At 42.0% G+C, this 7,512-nt stretch overlaps 1 long non-coding RNA gene across 8 annotated transcripts in view; it reads right to left on the bottom strand.

Moving 5' to 3' along the window:
* Positions 1-6,827: 6,827 nt before the first annotated feature.
* The window catches only part of LOC129650701 (uncharacterized), a 56,119-nt gene continuing 55,434 nt past the window's right edge, over positions 6,828-7,512 (bottom strand). For all 8 annotated transcript variants that reach the window (XR_008713949.1, XR_008713948.1, XR_008713947.1 and 5 more), the window contains one exon: positions 6,828-7,136. This is a non-coding gene — a long non-coding RNA (uncharacterized LOC129650701). The remainder of the gene's footprint in view (positions 7,137-7,512) is intronic.

Here is a 7,512-nt window from a genome sequence, read left to right as displayed (position 1 = left end):
GAACAGATCTAAATGCTACCCTTGGTTTTTATCCAGTCATTTAAAAGGTATTGATGCTTTTTTATTGTCCAGTAAATGGCTTATCTTGGTGAACGTCTATGTACACATGAAAAGAATGTGTTTTCTGCTGTTGTTGGGTGGAGTTGTCTATAAATGCCAATTAGAATGATTGTTAATAGTGTTGCTTGAGTTTTCTATGCTCTTACTGATTTTCTGTCTACATGTTCTATCAGTTACTAAAAAAGGAATGTTATAGTCTCCAACATGGATTTGTATGCTTCTCCATTTTTATCTATTGATCTAGTATACTTTAAAACTCTATTATTATATGAATGCACATTTAGGATTGTTAAGTCTTCTAGATTAACTGACTTGCCTGCCATGATGAAGCATCCTTCTTTATCTCTAGAATTTCCATTTTTCTAATGTCTATTTTGACTAATATTAACATAGCCATTTTGATTTTCTTATAGTCAGTGTTTGCTCTGTATATATTTCTATACATTTTATTTATACTTTTAACTTTTGTACTTTTACTTTTCAGCCTGTATGTTTTTTAAAAATAACTTAAAGTGTTACTTGCTAAAGAAACTCACAGGACTTGTAGTCAGCAATTTTGGTTGAATCTGACATGTTATAATGGATGATCTCTGATTTTTTATTGGAGTGTTTTTATCTTTAAATCATTCATGTTTAATGTAACTATTGATATGTTTGGGTTTAAGTCTATCATGTTGGAATCTAAGGTGCTCTTCACTTTTTTTTTCCTTTTCTGCCTTATCATGGAGCAAATGAGTAACTTTTAGGATTACCTTTCGTCTCCAATATCGGCTACATCATATCACTCACTTTATTTTCTTTAGCCCTTGCTCTAATGTTTAACAGTATGCCCCTTAACCTTATTACAGTCACCGTCAAATAATTTTTACACGAATGCACAGTCTCTAGTATCCTTTTCCCTGCTTCATCTGCCTCAGTACTAGCTTTCCTTGAAAACTCAGTTCAGGTGTCACTTACTCCTTTCTCCTAAGTCAATATAGTTATTTCTCTTCCTCTGGTTATCCAAAGTTTCTGATATACTTGTAATTTTATTACGAGTATATATTATGAGTATATATATTACTCCATGATTTACTCCACTTGTAATATATTTATTATGAGTATATATTACTGAACATAATATTGTCCAGTATATATACTGGACAATAAATACTCAATATCTGTATAGATGATTACTTTCACATCTTTAAAACAAGAATACACCCACTTTTGGGGTCGTTCCAAGTACTGAGGCCCATATAAGATATTCCACTTACAATGGGTTAGCTATTATTATCATTCTATATTATTATAGACTCTGTGGGATGTACTGTAATTCTATTTACTGCCCTGTTTTCTTCTTGAGCTGGACTGCAGTCCACAACTTAATTTTGTTTTATCCTTAACACCAAAATGTGATGGGGTTCAGTACATCTCCACTTAGTAACTCAAGGAGAGGGTCATCCTTAGGAATCAAGAGATCCAGCCTTACAACTAACCTGCTATGGGATCCTAGGCAAATCATTTCCCTTTCTAGGAATGTTTGAATTTGATGATGGTTAAGGCCCCATCTAATTATATCATGCTATTGAATCTATCAAACTATACCGGATGAGATGCTTTGGTGATTTTCATATATTTTTTCAAAGAGTTTATTCCAATTCCAGGGTCTGATGCCATCCACACACAGACTTTCATACGTTTCTGACAAATCTGGGAGCCCTGCCTGCTGAGTGGAGTGAATGTTCCTTAAGCTGATAACTCTAATGGTCTCACCCCAACTATTTACCTGTCCAGCAATTCAACACTCATTGCTCCTACTGTTTCAGCAAAACCCGAGAGGGTTGTTTATGAGTCAGGGTGTCAAACTCACAGATAAACTGTCATCTGTAATTTTTACATGTACAAGCAACAAGTTGAGCTGATAGAATGAATAAAGTGCCCTTTCTCACTTATGTTGTGTCCCATCGCCAGCAATATGATGTGTTTTTCTTTTAATTAAGAACTTGCTTGAAGTAAACTATTGAGACAGTAACAGCCAACAGAAGGAGTTTTTTCCAGGGACAGAAGAACAAAAGATGGCAGTTGCCCCTTATGGAAAATTCCAAGAACTTGGATATGACATTTTGAATCAAGTGACAGGTGACTGACATCTGTCACCAAGTGGCTGGGAAGTTTATGATCACCTCTATGCCTCAGTTAGCACATCTTGTACAGTGGAGATAATATCTACCTTGTATGATTCCTGGAAGTCTTAAATTAAATGTTTTCAAAAGTATTAAATATATTCAAAAGCACTTGTTCAATTGTAAATTACCAACAAACATAAATTATAGTTAACTGAGGGAGTCAAACTTTGATTTGCATATTTAACATCTTTACAAACCACATAATCCCAATTTTTACTCAGGGGATATAGAATACATTGAAAATAATGTAAATTTTGTTTAAACATTTTAGATCTGACAAAGCTTTGGGAACATCTTTTGTGAAGGGAAATTTTCACTGAGGAACAGAGGGAACTGGGTTCACCCTAATTGTTTACTCCACTGTGTTTTCTAGAACTTGAGGTGGGAAGGAGAGTTGTGTTGATTAAACACTGCCCCCCATGCACCACACACACACACACACACACACACACACACTCACACACACATACACACACACACACACATACACATACACACACACACACACTCACACACACACACACACTCACACACACACACACACACACTCACACACACTCACACACACACTCACACTCACACACACTCACACAGTACTGCACCCTTCAATTTTATACAGTTGTCCAATTTCTCCTACACATAAAGGGAAGAAAATCAAGGACAGCCATCTCAACCCCATATCGTGGTTGTGAGGAATAAATGAGCTGTGTTTATGTGACTAGAGCTTTGCTAATAGTAATGTCATGCACAACGGGGCCTGTCCTGGAGGCAGATATAGGACATGAAGTCTTATCGAAGCTCTGAGGTAAAAAATTCTGAGTTTAGCTACAGCCTCTGCTTCTCTGCCTGATCTTTCTTGCATTGATTGGCACTTAGCTCCTACAGTCACATAGGTTCAGTCTCTGTGGGTATAAACGGATATTCCCCTTGCCTTGCAGGACTGTCACAAGGAGGAATCAAGAAGATGCCTGTAGCCTTCCTCTGCAACTGGCAGTATCTCCTACAAACCTACAGTAAAGAGTGGGCTCCGTTCGAGTTACAAGAAAAGCCCAGGGCCTCTGAATTAGCTGAGGAATTATTCTCCCCTCCACCAAAGCCTTGAAGAGCCAGCAGCAGGATTCTGCCACCAAAGATAGCCCGTCATGAAGCAGGAGCATTCACACCGTCTCTAGGGCGCTGCTTTTCTCAGTCTAACCATCTCACAAGTGCAATCAGCGCAAAAAGAAACAAACATCGTTGCAAAGGTAAGTTCCTCTACAAGAAGAATCCAGCATGTTGGTCCATCCTGGGCTGAGGGCAAGCACCGTTTCCTCCCTGAGTCCCAGCTGTGTCAATTCATACAAAAGAAAGGGATAAAAGAAGCAAATTTTCTGCTCCCACTACTGAGCCATCCCTAACTTACCAAAAAGAAAAGGATGCAGACAAAAGGAAGGATGTAACTAGCCTCTCCTCTGGGAACAGAGCTCTTTAATATTCATATGGGTCACACTCATTGGCAATAAATGCAGACACCCATTTTAATGAAATATTAGGAACAGAGTAAGAACATCCAGAAATTTGACCATACAAATGATGTGCTAAGAGCTCCATGTCTGTTATATGGGCCATCTTCTGTCCCATCCATGGAAAACTACTTTAAGCCTCTTGCTTTTTGTTTCTGTTTTCTGTGTTTACAGATACATGATACCTTTGTTTTGTACGATGAGCTCTTCAAAGACACAGGCCAGATGTCCCTCATCTCCCTGCTGCCCTGCTTAGCACAGGAAACGGCGCAAAACGTTGCGTGGGGGCTTTCACAGGGGACCACGCAGTGCTGGCCATCAGGCTTCAGAAAGGACCTGGGGACCCTGGAGTTAGATGGATTTGTGCCTGGAAACAGTGTCATGTGAAGAACGAGTGAAAGAATGGAAAATACTCTAAACTAGGAGAGCAGAAGGTGGGGTGGGGATGACAGGCAGCATGGGGACCCAGTCAGCAAAACTCCCTGCAGTCTGGAGAGACCTAACCTAGAGTGTAGTCCAAAGAAGGAAGGATGCTGTACTCACATCTATAAATGGACCATTTAATTTAGTACCCTTTCCAACCTGGGTGAGTTTTCACACTATGAGATTTTTACCTGTAGGGATTATTAAATTTTGGATTAGAAAATCTGATCTACTCTTGAACATCACCAGTTCTTGTCTCCCCTTGAACATCACTCTAAGACATGCAGGGTCCCAAGCAGGATCCTTTGGTTTACATGAGCATTAAAATACACAACAGCAACAAAGCTTCCTCTGGGTATATGATATGTTTTTTCATTTTTCCTCCTGAGAATCACTGATCTTTTTCCTCTGATGGAAGAGAATTTTTCTAAAACAGCATGATGGCATTTCTTTTTCCCTCAAGTCCCAACCTCAGAGCTTTCCAAAGAATACACATTCCAGATTCAGTCATCAGGGACCCCTCATTGGACAGCCAATGTTTTGGTGAAAAGGAACCCAAGCAGAAGCAGTGGGGGAGAAGTTTCAATTGCTAACAAGTTTCATGAGGGGAGGGCTTTTGATGATGTAGAACTATAGCATAGCATATTCAGCTTTGAGCAAATTTTAGACACAGGGAACCTGAGACCGAAAGAAAAAATGATTTTCTCAAGGTGCCTCAAAGAGTGAGAGAATGAGGGGTCATCCCCATGTAACATATCAGAAGTGATGCTGCAGGTCTTGTCCAGGGGAATGGACTCTGCCATTGGACTTCAGAGACTACCTTGCTTCCCCAAGAATCAGAAACAAAGCTTGGACCCCAAATTCTGGGGAGAAACCAAAATTGGATAAAGGAGGAAGAAATTCAAAACATCCCTGTTCAAACCCCTTAAGTCAGGGTGCAAGGCAACAGCAAATCCACAAGAGCAGGGCACCTCCTCACTGCCAAGCCCAAGGCCAGGCTCCCGGCAGGTGCACAGCCCAGCCTGCGGATCTGGGAGGGTCTCAGTAACCATGTGTTAACTGAATCGATGAGAGATCAAGGGGAAAGCAAATGTTGCCCCATTCACTTCTAGAAATCTTGTCTGAAGATGAAAAAGCCATAAAGAGGAGAGAACCTAACACGTATTAGGGACCATAAATCAATACTCTGAACGCTGGTTCCAGGATCTTAAATGTGGCAAGTGAAGCCCTTGAGGCATTTATGCTCTAATTTCTTGTACCCACTCGAATCGAGGAAGTTATTTATTCATTTAGAAATCACATGGATGTATTTTACACTTCACTAAATTGAAGGGACACATTTCATTATCTCGGTACCTAACACTGGGTCAAGCATCTCCCTGCCTGAGCAGTTTTGGGAGACTTCTGTTCTGTGCCGTAACTCTCCAAGCAGGTTACACCTCGTCTCTGAGCCTCAGCGTGACCATCTGTAGAATGAGCAGATGGGGACAGATGTTCTCTTGACTCCCAGGTGTGGAGCGCCGGAGCCTCACCTGGAGCAGGAAGGTTTGTGGCTTCACTTGAATCTGCAATGCCACCTTGTGGTTCTCAACAAGGACGGCACTGGGGACAAGCAGGCGGCTGCGTGATGGTCTCAACACAGCAGCCGGGCCAGCAGACGGCCAGGGGCAGGGAGTGCTTATCCTCCACCCCCGCCCCCCCAAGGAGAGGGGAGCCAATGAATGGGCAATCGGGGTTTTCTTTCAAGTCCAAGTCTCAGGGACCTTGGAAGCCTCATCCAGCTTAGAAACACTAAGAGTATCCTCTTGTAACATAGTCTGGGGTGCCCTGGAGGCTTGGAAAACGTGTCCACCCCATCACTCCACACATACATGCCCTTCTGTATGTCTGCAGGATGATGACAGATGGGATGAGGCCTGGACAAGACACTGGAGACAGCAATGGAAAGGAAATGAGCCAGTTTTCCAGGCCAAAGTCCTCTCGCTCAGGCTATGGGGAAAGGATGTCATTGTTTCCAGGGTCTAGGAGGTCTGAACATTCTCAAGCTTCTGATGCTATTTTTTTTTTTTTCTTAAAAGCACTTTTTCTCCCCCTCATGGATACAATCTAACATGGAATTGGGTGAGTGGCCAAGGAGACCAGACTCCTCCTCCCGCCCTCCCCAACCTCACCCTTCTCCAAGGAGCTGCGTGAACTGGACGGGGTGGAGCCCACTGCCCCCAGCTTCCGCTCTGCTGGTCCCATCATCTCTCCTTAGTCCAATAAGTACACTTCTCCTTCTCATGCAGACCAAAGACTTGCTCCTGTTTACCACTGCACTGCCCCTCCTGAATAGGAGACGGAAGGGAGTCCATAGAGCAAATCCCTGGCCTCAGCCACACACCAGTCAACCCTGAAGCTATGATACCCTAGTTCCAGACACCAAGCTGTGGGTTAGAATGTACTGCATACGAAACTCTCAGTTGAGTGAACTCAAGCATATTGGCTTGTGGGTGGCAAAGAGACTACCCCTGCAGGAAGAGAACACCAGTTTAAAACTATCTGGTCCTTAAAAACATCAAGAACTCTGAACGTTCATTCTTCAGAATGGGAGGTGATACTGCACAGCAAAACAGAAACCATGATAACAAAAAACTAGTTAAACCACGAAAAACTCCACTTGGCACTGAGCTAAACATTTAACACGCATTACTTTATTGAATCCCCATATTACAATTATGAGGTAACTAGTTTTATCATTCTCATTTTTATAGTGAAAAAAAAAAAAAAGACTTAGTAAAGAGAAAGTAACTCATAGCTTCCCAGCTTGGATGTGTGTCACCAGGATTTGAACTGCTCTCTCGTCTAACTCCAGGTCTTGGGCTCTGACAATGCCCAGAAGAGCGTGAGGTGGGGACTACTAAGGCTTCTGTCCTGGTTCTCACTCTTCACCTTGAGAGCTTGGACCAATACTCAGTCTCTCCAGCCTCTGGTTTCTTTGGATCTAGAAAACAGATGATGCAACAATATCAGATGAAAGACAAGACTCTGAACCATATCATGCTGTCAAGTTCTTCCTACAATCTAGCATCCAGTGTGATACACTGGTGGAGTCTGAAGCTGAGGTATGTAAGCCAGCACATTACAAGGGGGAATTCAGGTCATCAACTTGTTCTGAAATCTGTTAAATATTTGAATTCAAAAAGCAGACCCTCCGCTTCATCCTGGCTCCCATCTCCCTGTCCTGTCTTGTTCTAGGTCCGTTGCCTGCCTAAATTCAGTGGACAAGAGAGACTATGACTCTTGGTTTAAGCCAAATCCAAGGTTTGATATGTTGGTGATCAGACTGCAGGCATTGTCGAGGATAACCTCATTGCCAA

Source organism: Bubalus kerabau, chromosome 4 (genome assembly GCF_029407905.1).
Source record: "Bubalus kerabau isolate K-KA32 ecotype Philippines breed swamp buffalo chromosome 4, PCC_UOA_SB_1v2, whole genome shotgun sequence".
Taxonomy (NCBI): Eukaryota; Metazoa; Chordata; class Mammalia; order Artiodactyla; family Bovidae; genus Bubalus; species Bubalus kerabau.
Note: the sequence above shows the minus strand (reverse complement) of the source record. Positions and strands in the feature narration are given on the sequence as shown.